Source organism: Brassica napus, chromosome C8 (assembly GCF_020379485.1).
Source record: "Brassica napus cultivar Da-Ae chromosome C8, Da-Ae, whole genome shotgun sequence".
Lineage (NCBI taxonomy): Eukaryota > Viridiplantae > Streptophyta > Magnoliopsida > Brassicales > Brassicaceae > Brassica > Brassica napus.
The window spans coordinates 6,923,388-6,933,862 of NC_063451.1; positions in this window are offsets into that span (position 1 = coordinate 6,923,388).

The window sequence follows — 10,475 nt, forward strand, 5'->3', positions numbered from 1 at the left end:
TATCTTTGGATCTTCCATATGCAATAATAAACTCCAATGGCCTTCTTCTCATCTTAATAAACAAGAATGTTGGTAGCCTCATATTGATACAACATTTTAAGAAGCAATTTAACTCTTCTTCCAACTCATAACAATAATCATCATTGGTGTCTATAACAATAATACTTAAAAGATGGAAACAAACAATAGTAACTAGTCAAAGTATATCACATTTTTTACAAGTTTGTGTTGAAAAACTTAGTCAAATTTAGTAAAACTAAGGGAGAAAACATATTTTGAAAATATGAGTTTTACATATCTTGAAGTTACTTATCACTCTTAAATATACAAGTTATTCAAAAACTAGCGTAGAAGACTTCCACGGAAGTCTTCTCGGATCAGTTAGAAACTTTAATTAACGTGAATGTTGGTAGCCTCATAAATATTACCAATTAAGTTATAAATTTCATTCAGTAGCCCTAATATTGACTAATATACATGAATTAACAAACAAATATTAAAAAGTCTTTATAGGTTTAGAGAAAATGAAAGTTTATTAAACATTAACGCAGACGACTTCCACGGAGGTCGTGGAAGTCGTCCATTTAGGTTAGTTTTGCAATTGATTTTTAACCAAGATGACTTACAGGTTAGTCGTCCACCTTTGTTTGATAAAAAAAAATTGAGAAGTCGTCTAGGGAAAACGGGTTAGTTTTGCATTCGACCGGAATGTGTCAGAAATTTGACTTTTCCTGGACGACTTACAAGTTAGTCGTCCATTAGAAAATTAAAAAATTAATATTTTGTTTTTTCTAGACGACTAACTTGTAAGTCGTTCTCAGGTTAGTTATGCAATTGAATTATTAAACAATTTTTTTTTTCCAGACGACTTACACGTTAGTCGTCTCGAGTTTTTTTCCTAGACGACTAACCTGTAAGTCGTCCAAGATAAGCAAGGTTTGACCAAAATCTCGGAATAAAATCCTGGACGACTTCCGTGTAAGTCGTCTAGAAAAAAAATATTAAATTTTTTAGTTTTCTACTAGACGACTAACTTGTAAATCGTCCAGGAAAAGTCAAACTTCAGACACATTCCGGTCAAATGCAAAACTAAGAAAATGTCTAACATATGTTTTTTCTAACACTAAGTCGGAATAAAATCCTGGACGACTTACATTTGTATTTTTTGTTTAGATATTTAATTTAAATATGTTTAATCATTAGGTCAATGTTTTGAAAACCGTACCAGACCGGCCGGTCTGAAGGTCGGACCGTGACTCGCTCTTCTAACTGGTTTTGAGTTATGCTAAAAACCGGATTTGAGTTAAACTGGTAAACCCAATCAAAACCGGTCAAACTTATTAAAAGTGGTGATCCGGTTCGATGTTAAAGGCCTTTTTCTGAAATTCAAGTTACAAAAAATTGAAAATTTTAAAAAATTCAAAAAAATTCATGTTTTTAATATCTATCTAAAATAAATCAGCTTTCTTTATCTTTTTATATTATTTAAAAATTTTATTTTATTTTCATATCATTTTTAGATTCTAACAATGATATAAAGATTATAAAAATAATTTTATAGTTATGCATATATATATAGTTACTTAATTTAAAATTAAGTTAAATATATAATTCGGTTGAACTGGTACGACCATTGATCCAGTTGCAACACTGAGTCAATGTCCAATCTGAATTTCAAAACATTGCATTCAATAAAAAGAATCAAAGCCGAGATTAAAAGAACGTATGAACCTAAAAAGTTATGAACTGCGTTCTCCATTCATGATTAGTCAAACCAGGTTATATACTGAGAAACATATTAAAAATCAGATCACTATACCCACATTAATTTTATATCTTTGTTCAATAAACCCCTCTCGATCAGGGCCTTTTTCCTCCCTAAACCAATTAATACCATTAGGTTATAAATTAGAGCTAGATGATAATCTGCGCTCATGCGCAGGGAGAATTTTTTATACTAATGTTTGTTTATTAAATGGTTTTAACATTTCGAAACACTACAATCTTTAACGATGGTAAAATAACGAATACAAATGTTAGTATCTTAACTGTATTATCGTTGTTGAAGAGTTAACGTATTACATCTCATTTTAAATACTTTTAAGACTTCATATACATAAAAGGAAATTAAGTTTTGCGGCCGATACAAATCACAAAAATCAGATAGGCAACATTGATTATAAAATGACGAAAGAGGATTAGGTTTTCTGCCCTCGATTTATTTATTATTGACCCTCCATAAGTGATTTCATTTTCTACTTCTATAAAATTGTGCTTTCGTTCTCGTTTCTGTTTCACTGATATGAGATGTGTTTCTTTTTTAACTTCTTCTGTGAATTCGGTGAATTACATAAGTGTCAATTTAAAAAGATGGACATCTGTAAAACTTAGTTCCACTCCAGATACATATCTAAGAATAAAATTTTTGAAAAAAACAACCGGCAAACTCCATTTACAGGTTAATGTTCAAATCTAATATATTAAGCTATTATATAATATAAGTGCAAACTCTAATTATAAATGTATGTCTAGTATATATTCACCAGTTAGGTTTAAAAAATCATCTAATTCTACAACAAAAAAAAATTACTTATTTTATTAATCTACGCTTTTGAGTTTTAATTACTTAAAGGTATACCGATAAAAATATATATAATACTTTACCATACTAGTATATGTAAACTATGTATAAACTAAGAACTGTTTGATTTATTAAATGATAAACTATAAATTTATAATAAATAATTCAAATATATCATTCTTACAAATATAATAGCTAGTAAGGTATTAGGAAGAAACAAATATTATACGAATGATCAAATCTATCATTATTCGAACAAACTCAAAAGGAGGTGACTGAAATCTTGTCATGATATTTCATTAAAAGCTTTTTAGGAATAAATATTAAGACTAAAATATTTAATCTGAATGAAATAATATATATTGTGCTTCTGATATTAAAAATAACTTTGATTTGGATAAGTGTATTTCTGGGATTGTCAGGATCAAATAACATATTAGAAACCACCTATTTAAAAAATAATTTGTTCATATAAAAGTATATAAATTAGAATAAGCACATAAATCAAAATAATACCCTTTGTTTGTTTACAATCATGTTTTTGGTAAATAAATAAAAACAATCATTTTATTAATTTTATATCGTATAAACTTTAGTGATATTGAAATAGATATATATATATATATATAGTATATTTTAATATAAATATTTATTATTGACACTTAATGATTTTATCAACATTTTTATATTTGCTATAAAAAAAATTTAAACGGTTAATCATAAAAATTTTAATGTGAGATTTATCAATACAAATTTTAAAATTAAAATTTTAAGATCTCAATAGTTTTTCAATACAAATTTTTAAATTAACATATTTATATCGTACATATATATATATAAAATATGAATATCTATTAATGAGAGTTCATATTCATACGATTTATGATCATTTGTATCTTGTTTGAAAAAAAAAAGCTAAACCATTGATCACAAAAGTTTCAGTGTGAGATTTTTTTTATCATTTTTAGTAATTTATAGTCGTTTTAAAAAATTTAAAATATAACATATAGAAAAAATCTAAATATTTTTATTATATGTTTAATGTGATTTTTAATTTCTTTTAATAATATAAAATTAAACAAAAAGTGAGAGAGAGAGGATATAAAAAATATTATCAAATATGTATTATTTATATTCATTAATTGTCTTATATATGTTAATCATATAAGGTAATTTCGTAGTTTTTATTTAAAGAAAAATAGTGAATATTTTTTTGTACACTACTAATCAATTTGTTAGTTAGTTTAATAAAAAATAATAATATATATTTATATGAACCAATTTATTTTTGAGTAAATTAGTTCAAAATCCTAAAACTTGTGTGAAATTAGGTAAATGCACAACACAGTTAAAGTATGAGGCTTAAAGTTTACTATTGATTGTTACAATTACAATTCAGTCCTTATCTGCAGTTGTTGGGGGGGGGGGGGGGGGGGGGTTGGGAAAGTACGTAAGAGAGAGAATATAATCATTTGTTTTTTTCTATCTAAGAAAGTAACCGGAGACAACTTGTGTGGAAAAAAGTAGCCGGAGACGTCTTCCCACACTGGCATAGAGGACCTTGTTCTTCTTGTTTACATGGGATTTGATGTCGCGTCAGAGGTCGGATTCTGAGTCATCTCCATGGCTTCAGAAAGATGGCGATGAGCGACTCTGCCAAATCTAGAGTGATGGGTTAAGAGGGGCCTCAAATTGTACACGCGTTTGGAAACATAATAAATTAAGTTAAACTGGTAAACCCAATCAAAACTGTACCATACCGGCCGGTCTGAAGGTCGGACCGTGTCTCGCTCTTCTAACTGGTTTTGAGTTATGCTAAAAACCGGATTTGAGTTAAACTGGTAAACCCAATCAAAACCGGTCAAACTTATTAAAAGTGGTGATCCGGTTCGATGTTAAAGGCCTTTTTCTGAAATTCAAGTTACAAAAAATTGCAAATTTTTAAAAAATTCAAAAAAATTCATGTTTTTAATATCTATCTAAAATAAATTAGCTTTCTTTATATTTTTATATTATTTAAAAATTTTATTTTATTTTCATATCATTTTTAGATTCTAACAATGACATAAAGATTATAAAAGTAATTTTATAGTTATGCCTATATATAATGTTACTTAATTTAAAATTAACTTAAATATGTAATTCGGTTGAACCGGTTGGACCGGTACGAGCATTGACCCACCCAGTTGCAATACTGAGTCAATGTCCAATCTGGATTTCAAAACATTGCATTCAATAAAAAGAACCAAAGCCGAGATTAAAAGAACCTATGAACCTAAGAAGTTATGAACTGCATTCTCCATTCATGATTAGTCAAACCAGGTTATATACTGAGAAACAGATTAAAAATCAGATCATTATACCCACATTAATTTTATATCTTTGTTCAATAAACCCATCTCGATCACGGCCTTTTTCCTCCCTAAACCAATTAATACCATTAGGTTATAAATTAGAGCTAGATGATAATCTGCACTCATGCGCGGGGTGAATTTTTTATACTAATATTTGTTTATTAAATGGTTTTAACATTTTGAAACACTACAATCTTTAACGATTGTAAAATAACGAATACAAATGTTAGTATCTTAAATGTATTATCGTTGTTGAAGAGTTAACGTATTACATCTCATTTTAAATATTTTTAAGACTTCATATACACAAAAGGAAATTAAGTTTTGCGGCCAATACAAATCACAAAAATCAGATAGGCAACATTGATTATAAAATAACGAAAGAGGATTAGGTTTTCTGCCCTCGATTTGTTTACTATTGACCCTCCGTAAGTGATTTCATTTTCTACTTCTATAAAATTGTGCTTTCGTTCTCGTTTCTGTTTCACTGATATGAGATTTGTTTCTTTTTTAACTTCTTCCGTGAATTCGGTGAATTGCATAAGTGTCAATTTAAAAAGATGGACATCTGTAAAACTTAGTTCTTCTCCAGATACATATCTAAGAATAAAACTTTTGAAGAAAACAACCGGCAAACTTTATTTACAGGTTAATGTTCAAATCTAATATATCAAGCTGTTATATAATATAAGTGCAAACTCGAATTATAAATGTCTGTCTAGTATATATTCACTAGTTAGGTTTAAAAAATCATCTAATTCTACAACAACAAAAAATTACTTAGTTTATTAATCTACGCTTTTGAGGTTTAATTACTTAAAGGTATACCGATAAAAATATATATAATACTTTACCATACTAGTATATGTAAACTATGTATAAACTAAGAACTGTTTGATTTATATAATGATAAAACTATAAATTTATAATAAATAGTTCAAATATCTCATTCTTACAAATATAATGGCTAGTAAGGTATTAGGAAGAAACAAATATTATACGAATGATCAAATCTATCATTATTCGAACAAACTCAAAAGGAGGTGACTGGAATCTTGTCATGATATTTCATTAAAAGCTTTTTAGAAATAAAAATTAAGATTAAAATATTTAATCTGAATGAAATAATATATATAGTGCTTCTGATATTTAAAATCACTTTGATTTGGATAAGTGTATTTCAGGGATTGTCAGGATCAAATAACATATTAGAAACCACATATTTAAAAAATAATTTGTTCATATAAAAGTATATAAATTAGAGTAAGCACATAAATCAAAATAATACCCTTTGTTTGTTTACAATCATGTTTTTTTGTAAATAAATAAAAACAATTATTTTATTTATTTATATCGTATAAACTTTAGTGATATTGAAATAAATATATATATATATGTATAGTATATTTTAATATAAGTATTTATTATTGACACTTAATGATTTTATCAACATTTTTATATTTGCTATAAAAACAAATTTAAATGGTTAATCACAAAAATTTTAATGTGAGATTTATCAATACAAATTTTAAAATTAAAATTTTAAGATCTCAATAATTTTTCAATGCAAAATTTTAAATTAACATATTTATATATTTATATATTTTATATAGTATATATTTTTAATTTTAATTATATTAATATATATATGTATATATATATATATAATATGGATATCTATTAATGAGAGTTCATATTCATACGATTTATGATCATTTGTATCTTATTTGAACAAAAAAAAGTTAAACCATTGATCACAAAAGTTTCAGTGTGAGATTTTTTATCATTTTTAGTAATTTATAGTCATTTTAAAAAATTTAAAATATAACATATTGAAAAAATCTAAATATTTTTATTATATGCTTAATGTGATTTTAATTTATTTTAATAATATAAAATTAAACAAAAAGAGAGAGAGAGGATATAAAAAATATTATCGAATATGTATTATTTATATTCATTAATTGTCATATATATGTTAATCATATTAGGTAATTTCGTAGTTTTTATTTAAAGAAAAATAGTGAATAGTTTTTTGTACACTACTAATCAATTTGTTAGTTAGTTTAATAAAAATCATAATATATATTTATATGAACCAATTTATTTTGGAGTAAATTAGTCCAAAATACTAAAACTTGTGTGAAATTAGGTAAATGCACAACATAGTTAAAGTATGAGACTTAAAGTTTACTATTGATTGTTACAATTACAATTTAGTCCTTATCTGCAGTTGTTGGGGGAGGGGAGGGGGGGGGGGTTGGGAAATTACGTATGAAAGAAAATATAATCATTTGTTTTTGTCTATCTAAGAAAGTAACCGAAGACAACTTGTGTGAAAAAGTAGCCGGAGATGTCTTCCCACACTGGCATAGAGGACCTTGTTCTTCTTTTATACATGGGATTTGATGTCGCGTCAGAGGCCGGACTCTGAGTCGTCTCCATGGCTTCAGAAAGATGGCGATGAGCGACTCTGCCAAATCTAGAGTTATGGGTTAAGAGGGGCCTCAAATTGTACACGCGTTTGGAAACATAATAAATTAAGATTTGTGTGGTAGAGTTCAGATAAACCTAGCAACCTATTTTGTATCTCGGCCCAAACTAATTGGAATTGTAGTTTAACCGGACAGTTTGGTACCACATTAAGGGTTGTGTACATCATGTATATATGGTACGGTGGCTGGGCCGTAGAGTATTTTATCAAGGTGTTTGAAATTACAAGTTACTTATGTTATTAGCATATTAAAGATTTTAAATCATAGCCAAATGTAAAGTTATTTATCATGTTATCAATAATGAAATCCCGAGCAATTTGGTACCCCCACTGGTTTTTAGGGGAAGATACACGGTAGCTGGCTATAGGGTATGTTATCTTTGATTTGAAAATGCAAGTTAATTATGTTATTAGAGGACAAAAGATTCGTTAACCGTAATTTTTAAATCAGAGCCAAATATAAATTTAGTTAGCCGGTTAATAATGAAAATCCGAGCAATTTGGTTTGTTAACCGTATTTTAAAATCAGAGCCAACTATAAATTTAGTTAGCTGGTTATTAAAAATGAAAACTCAAGCAATTTAGTTTGTAAACCGTATTTTAAAAATTATTGTCAACAACTATAGAGTTACAAATTCTATTTACAAATTATTGTCAACAACTATAGCGGATAAAATATTCGGTAGCCGTTGTGGTCGTGGTGGCGGTGGTGTCGGACGGCAACGGTGGTGACGAGCGATGGTGGTAAAAACAATAGAACACTCCTAAAATTATTTAAGATTAAAAACAACCAAACACTTCTTTGCAGCCTCTGTTTCTAAAATGAACGTTGCTTTTTTCCCTTTACTTCAAGCCTGGCCTGTAAAAGAACAGAGTAGAGAACGTTTGAGATACCGATCAACATAAAAAATTATTTTAACATAAAAGAACCACAGGTGATATAATCTTTTAAAAGAAGAGACAACACCTACGGGGAAGATCAAACAATCCACCACACACTAGGATGGCGTTAACTCAAGCAAGTCTCCACATCGATACAAACCCCAGTTAACAAAATTGGAGCCTTGAACCGAATCCTTGCTCCGAAGCACAGAACATGATTCGGTCTAACAGCGCATCGACGCTGAGTCCACGCTGGAGAGACACAGAACAGACAAACAATGCGGTAACTGAAAGCTCTATCACTGACGGTTAAAGCAACACTCCCTTGTAATGAGGATGACATAACAAAGGTAGGGCAAAACCAAAAAAGAGGAGGAGCGGCCATAGAAGACAGATCCCAAAAACTCTTAACTTGCTTGCAAACGCAAACCACAGAAATGAAACATCCACACAGTCGCTCCATACTCCGTGCACGCTCCGACGGGAATGAACCGTCACCAACCATGAGCAATAGACAGACCCTCGTCGACGAGAGACCAAGTCGCCGGCAAGGGAGAGCTAATCACTCCACTCCACATGAAAGAGTAACTCTTCGGATAACCACACGACCAGACCAGGCGGAGAGAGCCCACCCATTACCATCACTCGCCTCCGCATATGTTCACACCGCAAGACCTTCAAAGACAAAATTGAGATTCACGATGAGAACGCCAACGAGCTGACTCCGATCCACGACCACTACCACTCCAGAGAAGAACCCCCGACCTCAGATCTACTTCCCCCCAGAGCGGATGAAGACAACCCTCGGCGGAGCCTCCCCCACAATATCACGCATATCGACAAAGGACCGAAAGATGGAAAAGCAGAGCAAAAATCAAAGAGGAGAGTGAGAGGAGGAAGTCTCTGGTGGCCACGCACAGAGAAGAAGGCCACCAGAACAAATATCTAACGTCAAAAGTTTCGTCGGAGAGGTTGGGGGTTTTTGAGAAAGGAGAGAGAAAAGAACTCCGATATATTCTTGAGAATAAATATCGAAGATAGAAACCGTCCAGGAGTAGGGGTATAATGGTCAATATGGTTTTGAAAATAAAAGACAAAATCCCTAAATGTGCAATGAGCTAATTATGGAATAATCCTTACACTACAATTTATAAATTTAAACTTCTAGACCAAAACCCAAAAAAAAAAACTCAAATAAGGCCACGATTAACCCTGGTATTTTAACTGAGGTTCTTAGCTTCGGCTAAGAGACGGTTCTTAACTTTTAACTAAGAAAACCTAAGAATCGTTTCTTAAATAAGAGATATAAGAGACATTTCTTAACCGAAAAATGTAAAAGAATATCAAATCATGAGTTAAAAACCCCAAATAAAAAACCAGGGTTAATCATGCTCTGAATTAATATTTTTTTCTTGTAAAATGGAGTATTCATTTAATTATTATACTATTACTCGTTAGGTTAGAACATGATTATCAATAGGACTTAATTGGTGGTCCTTAGAGTTTTTTATTGTTATTTATAGATTAGGACATTGTTAAGGACTTTTAATGAAAATGGTGATTATTGGTGGGACTTTTTGTTGGTCCTTAGGTTAATTTTTGTTTTAAAATAACTAGTAACATATATAAGATTAAACATATTACTATTTTAAATTGAATAACTAATAAGAAAAACAAATTCATTCATTTAATAGAAAATTACAAAATTTTTATTACATTACATTAAAAAAAAGAAATACAAACTTTAGAAATAAAAGCAAACACACAACTTTTTCAAATCATAGAAACTTATAAATTATATGTTATTTGGAAAATGTCCAAATTTAGCCCAAATATTTTCAATCAGATCATTTTTTAATTGTTCATGGGCTTGTCTATTCCGAAGGCTCGTTCGACGATCCATTGTACTGCCGAGATTCGAAGGCATGTTGACGGAAAATGTATCCACTTCTTCTCTTTCTTGAAACTCAAATTTGTTATACTGAGTGAATGATGAACGTTCATCTTCGACAATCATATTATGGAGTATGATACATGCTCTCATAATATTTCATATTTTCTCTTTATCCCATAACTTAGATGAATTTTTGACAACGGCAAATCTTGCTTGCAGGACTCCGAAGGCACGCTCAACATCTTTTCGAACTGATTCTTGGGACTTAGC